Genomic DNA, 8,412 nt, shown 5'->3' on the forward strand with positions numbered 1-8,412 from the left:
TACGTCTAGACTCATGTATGGTGCTGCAAATGGCATTGTTTCATTTTTTTCACTAGCGAATATTCCATCTGTACATGGAGGAGTTCTTCTTTGTCCACCCATCTGTTGGTGGACTTTTTGGTTACTTCCATATCTTGGCTATTGTAATACTGTGCCATGCAGATTTGCCTGCCTGTGTCTTTCCAATTCTTTCTTCTTAGATTATAGGTCGAGGAGTGGGCCTGCTGGATCATATGGTAGCTCAATGTTTACCTTTTTAAGGCACCTCCATTCTGTTCTCATTTGTGGCCCTTTTCAAGTTATGTCCCACTTGAAGTTGAGGGTATGCATTTCTCCACAACACCTTCAGCATTTATTGTTTGTAGTTTCCTTGCTGATGGTTATTCTGACAAGTGTGAGCTGATACCTCTTTGTGGTTGAATTCGCCTGTGCCTCATAATCCGTTGAAATTGAGCTTTAAGGCATGTCCTTTTTTATTTTTCAACCTGTGATTACCCCTTAGTTCTTCAAAGTGTTCTCTTAAAGTATGTGTCACATTTTGAAATGTTTTGGCCATTACCTCCCTCAAGACATTTTGAGGGCAGGTTTCATTTACAGTTCTGCAGTACTTGTTCCTATGAAATGACCATTAGCACAGGCTTTAAAGCTGCTTTTGCAGGTAAATGCCAGAGGGCGGCAGCCTTTCTATGTCCCCACCATGGTAACTAGGGAAAAGCCCTTGCGGCCTGTGGTGTTTCTCGGTTATAAATTAGAGTGGAGTGTGCCCGGACAAACCCACACAAGCTGATGTCTCCTTACTTTTGTTGGATTTTTAAATTTAATTTTTAGTTTTTATTGGAGTAATTCCCCAGTGTGCACGTGGACCACTTCTACTTTGCGCATTCCTCGGTTGATGGACATTTTCATTGCTTCCAAGTGTTGGCTATGGTAAATATTGTTGGAGTGCAGGATTGCCAGCCTGTGACTTTTTGATTCTCATTTTCTCAGGTGATAGGCCCAGCAGTGGGTGTGATTGATTGACTGGTAGCACCGTGTTTCCCTTTTCAAAGCACCTTCTTTGTGTTTTCATTAGTGGCTCTTACCACGTCCCCCTTAGAATCGAGGGTATGCATTTCTCCACAATCGATTTAGCATTTATTGTTTGCTGCCTTTATGCTAATGGCCCTACTGGCTGCTGTGTGCTGATAGGGTTTTGTAATTTGGGTTTGCATGTCTTTGAAAATTCGTAAAACTCATCATTTTTCTCCACCGTTTTCTTTTCTGTTAAAAAAAAGGAAACAATTGGGAGTACAATATATCTCTTGAAATTTTCTTCTTGGAAGGTTGCCCTATTTTGAAATTTTTGGTCGATTTTCCACCTCAGAATTTTTTTAGAGAGCAGGTGTCATTTCCCGAACTGCAAGTTTGGTGAATATTTAGTGACCCTTAGCAATGGGTTTAAAGCTGCTGTTGTGGGAAGTGGCCTCAAGCAGGCAGCATTTCTCCACTCCCAAATCTGGGTACTAGGGCAGCAGAGCCTTTCTGGAAGTCGTGTTCCTAGGTTGTAAATTAAATTGGAATGTGCCTGGAGAAACCCCCATAAGTTTATGTCTCATTATTTCATCTTGGTTTTAAATTTTTTTTTAATTGTGGTAAAGCTTCGAATATTGTCTGTCCTAGGTGTACACAATCTGGTTCATTTGTACATTATATATGTCTATTCAAGTACAGATCCTCTTCCCATGTAAAATGTTACAGAGGGTTCCACAGACCTCCCTTGCTCCATGGTCGGTCTTTTTGAGATATGTATATACTATGTGTTTGTATACATAGAGCAACACTAATCTTAACTTATCCATTCCCCCACCTTTCCTTTTAGATGAGCATAGTTTGTTTTCTAAGTCTTTGAGTGTCTTTCTCTGTGGAAATATATTCATTTGTGTCAGTTATTAGATAACGCCTATAAGTGATATCATAGAATACAGGTCTTTGGTTTCCGAGCTACCTCATGTTTCGTGATTATCTCCAGACCCATTTGTGGTGCCTCAAAGAGCAATGGTTCATTGTTTTCCATGGCTAATATTCCATTGTGTACATGGGCCACTTCTTCTTAATCCATTCACCTCTTGTTGGATATTTTGATTGCTTCACTGTCTTGGCTATTGTGAATAAGGCTGCACTGCAGCTTTTGCGGCCTGTGTCTTCTCGATTCTTGTCTTCTCAGGTGAGAGGTCCAATGGTGCGCCTGCTGGATTGAATGGTACCTCCATTTTTACTTTTAAACACAGCTCCTTTCTCTTCTCATTATTGGCTGTTACCCCTTTACGTCTCACCAGCAGGTAGAGGGGATACAGTTCTTGAAAACCCCGTCAGCATTTATTGTTTGTAGACATTTTGCTGATGGTCAGTCGACTGGTCTAAGTTGAAACTTTTTGTAGATTAGATTGCATGGGTCTAACACTCCCTGAGGTTGAGCTTTTATCCATTTTCCTTTTTTTTTTAAAGAGCGTGAGTAAAACTTAACTCCTCATACTCTCTTCTTGAAACATTTGCCTGTTTTGAATTTTTTTGTCCATTCCCTACTTCAGCACAATTTTTTAGGGCAGGTGTCCTTTACAGCCCTGAGTCCTTGTGAATGTTAAGTGACCATTAGCTGTGAGTTTAAAGCTGCTCTTGCAGGAAACGGCCACAAGGTGGCAGCATTTCTCCTTTACCAAATTTGGTAACTGGGGAAACAGAGCCTTAATGGAAGTGGTGTTCTAGGTTGTAAATTCGAATGGAATGTGCCAGGAAAAAAGCACTTTATGTTTATGTCTCATTACTTCTTGTTCATAATTGTAATTTACTTTTTATTTTTTATCCCAGCAAATTTGATTACAATGGTTTGTTTGTTCTAGGTGTGCAAGATGTGGTTCTTTCACACATATACGTGTATCTATTCTTCCTCGCATCCTTTTCCCATGTAGGTTATGACACAATGTTGAGTAGTCTTCTCCTGGTCTTCCGTACGTCTTTGGTGATTATATATTTCACATGGTATGTATATCTCTGTTAACCCCAATATGGTAATGTATCCAATCCTCATCCCTTTCTATTTGGTGAACCATCAGTTTTTTTAATGAATCTGTGATTGCCTTTCTCTGTGGAAATATCTTCATTGGTATCAATTTTTAAGTAACTCCTAAAAGTGATATGATAGGATATGTGTCTTTTGCTTTCTCACTGACTACAGGTGGCGTGATTACGTCTAGACTCATGTATGGTGCTGCAAATGGCATTGTTTCATTTTTTTCACTAGCGAATATTCCATCTGTACATGGAGGAGTTCTTCTTTGTCCACCCATCTGTTGGTGGACTTTTTGGTTACTTCCATATCTTGGCTATTGTAATACTGTGCCATGCAGATTTGCCTGCCTGTGTCTTTCCAATTCTTTCTTCTTAGATTATAGGTCGAGGAGTGGGCCTGCTGGATCATATGGTAGCTCAATGTTTACCTTTTTAAGGCACCTCCATTCTGTTCTCATTCGTGGCCCTTTTCAAGTTCGTCCCACTTGAAGTTGAGGGTATGCATTTCTCCACAACACCTTCAGCATTTATTGTTTGTAGTTTCCTTGCTGATGGTTATTCTGACAAGTGTGAGCTGATACCTCTTTGTGGTTGAATTCGCCTGTGCCTCATAATCCGTTGAAATTGAGCTTTAAGGCATGTCCTTTTTTATTTTTCAACCTGTGATTACCCCTTAGTTCTTCAAAGTGTTCTCTTAAAGTATGTGTCACATTTTGAAATGTTTTGGCCATTACCTCCCTCAAGACATTTTGAGGGCAGGTTTCATTTACAGTTCTGCAGTACTTGTTCCTATGAAATGACCATTAGCACAGGCTTTAAAGCTGCTTTTGCAGGTAAATGCCAGAGGGCGGCAGCCTTTCTATGTCCCCACCATGGTAACTAGGGAAAAGCCCTTGCGGCCTGTGGTGTTTCTCGGTTATAAATTAGAGTGGAGTGTGCCCGGACAAACCCACACAAGCTGATGTCTCCTTACTTTTGTTGGATTTTTAAATTTAATTTTTAGTTTTTATTGGAGTAATTCCCCAGTGTGCACGTGGACCACTTCTACTTTGCGCATTCCTCGGTTGATGGACATTTTCATTGCTTCCAAGTGTTGGCTATGGTAAATATTGTTGGAGTGCAGGATTGCCAGCCTGTGACTTTTTGATTCTCATTTTCTCAGTTGATAGGCCCAGCAGTGGGTGTGACTGATTGACTGGTAGCACCGTGTTTCCCTTTTCAAAGCACCTTCTTTGTGTTTTCATTAGTGGTTCTTACCACGTCCCCCTTAGAATCGAGGGTATGCATTTCTCCACAATCGATTTAGCATTTATTGTTTGCTGCCTTTATGCTAATGGCCCTACTGGCTGCTGTGTGCTGATAGGGTTTTGTAATTTGGGTTTGCATGTCTTTGAAAATTCGTAAAACTCATCATGTTTCTCCACCGTTTTCTTTTCTGTTAAAAAAAAGGAAACAGTTGGGAGTACAATATATTTCTTGAAATTTTCTTCTTGGAAGGTTGCCCTATTTTGAAAATTTTGGTCGATTTTCCACCTCAGAATTTTTTTAGAGAGCAGGTGTCATTTCCCGAACTGCAAGTTTGGTGAATATTTAGTGACCCTTAGCAATGGGTTTAAAGCTGCTGTTGTGGGAAGTGGCCTCAAGCAGGCAGCATTTCTCCACTCCCAAATCTGGGTACTAGGGCAGCAGAGCCTTTCTGGAAGTCGTGTTCCTAGGTTGTAAATTAAATTGGAATGTGCCTGGAGAAACCCCCATAAGTTTATGTCTCATTATTTCTTCTTGGTTTTAAATTTTTTTTTAATTGTGGTAAAGCTTCGAATATTGTCTGTCCTAGGTGTACACAATCTGGTTCATTTGTACATTATATATGTCTATTCAGGTACAGATCCTCTTCCCATGTAAAATGTTACAGAGGGTTCCACAGACCTCCCTTGCTCCATGGTCGGTCTTTTTGAGATATGTATATACTATGTGTTTGTATACATAGAGCAACACTAATCTTAACTTATCCATTCCCCCCACCTTTCCTTTTAGATGAGCATAGTTTGTTTTCTAAGTCTGTGAGTGTCTTTCTCTGTGGAAATATATTCATTTGTGTCAGTTATTAGATAACGCCTATAAGTGATATCATAGAATACAGGTCTTTGGTTTCCGAGCTACCTCATGTTTCGTGATTATCTCCAGACCCATTTGTGGTGCCTCAAAGAGCAATGGTTCATTGTTTTCCATGGCTAATATTCCATTGTGTACATGGACCACTTCTTCTTTATCCATTCACCTCTTGTTGGATATTTTGATTGCTTCACTGTCTTGGCTATTGTGAATAAGGCTGCACTGCAGCTTTTGCGGCCTGTGTCTTCTCGATTCTTGTCTTCTCAGGTGAGAGGTCCAATGGTGCGCCTGCTGGATTGAATGGTACCTCCATTTTTACTTTTAAACACAGCTCCTTTCTCTTCTCATTATTGGCTGTTACCCCTTTACGTCTCACCAGCAGGTAGAGGGGATACAGTTCTTGAAAACCCCGTCAGCATTTATTGTTTGTAGACATTTTGCTGATGGTCAGTCGACTGGTCTAAGTTGAAACTTTTTGTAGATTAGATTGCATGGGTCTAACACTCCCTGAGGTTGAGCTTTTATCCATTTTCCTTTTTTTTTAAAAGAGCGTGAGTAAAACTTAACTCCTCATACTCTCTTCTTGAAACATTTGCCTGTTTTGAATTTTTTTGTCCATTCCCTACTTCAGCACAATTTTTTAGGGCAGGTGTCCTTTACAGCCCTGAGTCCTTGTGAATGTTAAGTGACCATTAGCTGTGAGTTTAAAGCTGCTCTTGCAGGAAACGGCCACAAGGTGGCAGCATTTCTCCTTTACCAAATTTGGTAACTGGGGAAACAGAGCCTTAATGGAAGTGGTGTTCTAGGTTGTAAATTCGAATGGAATGTGCCAGGAAAAAAGCACTTTATGTTTATGTCTCATTACTTCTTGTTCATAATTGTAATTTACTTTTTATTTTTTATCCCAGCAAATTTGATTACAATGGTTTGTTTGTTCTAGGTGTGCAAGATGTGGTTCTTTCACACATATACGTGTATCTATTCTTCCTCGCATCCTTTTCCCATGTAGGTTATGACACAATGTTGAGTAGTCTTCTCCTGGTCTTCCGTACGTCTTTGGTGATTATATATTTCACATGGTATGTATATCTCTGTTTACCCCAATATGGTAATGTATCCAATCCTCATCCCTTTCTATTTGGTGAACCATCAGTTTTTTTAATGAATCTGTGATTGCCTTTCTCTGTGGAAATATCTTCATTGGTATCAATTTTTAAGTAACTCCTAAAAGTGATATGATAGGATATGTGTCTTTTGCTTTCTCACTGACTACAGGTGGCGTGATTACGTCTAGACTCATGTATGGTGCTGCAAATGGCATTGTTTCATTTTTTTCACTAGCGAATATTCCATCTGTACATGGAGGAGTTCTTCTTTGTCCACCCATCTGTTGGTGGACTTTTTGGTTACTTCCATATCTTGGCTATTGTAATACTGTGCCATGCAGATTTGCCTGCCTGTGTCTTTCCAATTCTTTCTTCTTAGATTATAGGTCGAGGAGTGGGCCTGCTGGATCATATGGTAGCTCAATGTTTACCTTTTTAAGGCACCTCCATTCTGTTCTCATTCGTGGCCCTTTTCAAGTTACGTCCCACTTGAAGTTGAGGGTATGCATTTCTCCACAACACCTTCAGCATTTATTGTTTGTAGTTTCCTTGCTGATGGTTATTCTGACAAGTGTGAGCTGATACCTCTTTGTGGTTGAATTCGCCTGTGCCTCATAATCCGTTGAAATTGAGCTTTAAGGCATGTCCTTTTTTATTTTTCAACCTGTGATTACCCCTTAGTTCTTCAAAGTGTTCTCTTAAAGTATGTGTCACATTTTGAAATGTTTTGGCCATTACCTCCCTCAAGACATTTTGAGGGCAGGTTTCATTTACAGTTCTGCAGTAATTGTTCCTATGAAATGACCACTAGCACAGGCTTTAAAGCTGCTTTTGCAGGTAAATGCCAGAGGGCGGCAGCCTTTCTATGTCCCCACCATGGTAACTAGGGAAAAGCCCTTGCGGCCTGTGGTGTTTCTCGGTTATAAATTAGAGTGGAGTGTGTCCGTACAAACCCACACAATCTGATGTCTCCTTACTTTTGTTGGATTTTTAAATTTAATTTTTAGTTTTTATTGGAGTAATTCCCCAGTGTGCACGTGGACCACTTCTACTTTGCGCATTCCTCGGTTGATGGACATTTTCACTGCTTCCAAGTGTTGGCTATGGTAAATATTGTTGGATGCAGGATTGCCAGCCTGTGACTTTTTGATTCTCATTTTCTCAGTTGATAGGCCCAGCAGTGGGTGTGATTGATTGACTGGTAGCACCGTGTTTCCCTTTTCAAAGCACCTTCTTTGTGTTTTCATTAGTGGCTCTTACCACGTCCCCCTTAGAATCGAGGGTATGCATTTCTCCACAATCGATATAGCATTTATTGTTTGCTGCCTTTATGCTAATGGCCCTACTGGCTGCTGTGTGCTGATAGGGTTTTGTAATTTGGGTTTGCATGTCTTTGAAAATTCGTAAAACTCATCATGTTTCTCCACCATTTTATTTTTTGTTAAAAAAAGGAAACAGTTGGGAGTACAATATATCTCTTGAAAATGCCTTCTTGGAAGGTTGCCCTATTTTGAAATTTTTGGTCGATTTTCCACCTCAGAATTTTTTTAGAGAGCAGGTGTCATTTCCCGAACTGCAAGTTCGGTGAATATTTAGTGACCCTTAGCAATGGGTTTAAAGCTGCTGTTGTGGGAAGTGGCCTCAAGCAGGCAGCATTTCTCCACTCCCAAATCTGGGTACTAGGGCAGCAGAGCCTTTCTTGAAGTCGTGTTCCTAGGTTGTAAATTAAATTGGAATGTGCCTGGAGAAACCCCCATAAGTTTATGTCTCATTATTTCTTCTTGGTTTTAAATTTTTTTTTAATTGTGGTAAAGCTTCGAATATTGTCTGTCCTAGGTGTACACAATCTGGTTCATTTGTACATTATATATGTCTATTCAAGTACAGATCCTCTTCCCATGTAAAATGTTACAGAGGGTTCCACAGACCTCCCTTGCTCCATGGTCGGTCTTTTTGAGATATGTATATACTATGTGTTTGTATACATAGAGCAACACTAATCTTAAATTATCCATTCCCCCCACCTTTCCTTTTAGATGAGCATAGTTTGTTTTCTAAGTCTGTGAGTGTCTTTCTCTGTGGAAATATATTCATTTGGGTCAGTTATTAGATAACGCCTATAAGTGATATCATAGAATACAGGTCTTTG

This window comes from Eschrichtius robustus, chromosome 9 (genome assembly GCF_028021215.1).
Source record: "Eschrichtius robustus isolate mEscRob2 chromosome 9, mEscRob2.pri, whole genome shotgun sequence".
Classification (NCBI taxonomy): domain Eukaryota; kingdom Metazoa; phylum Chordata; class Mammalia; order Artiodactyla; family Eschrichtiidae; genus Eschrichtius; species Eschrichtius robustus.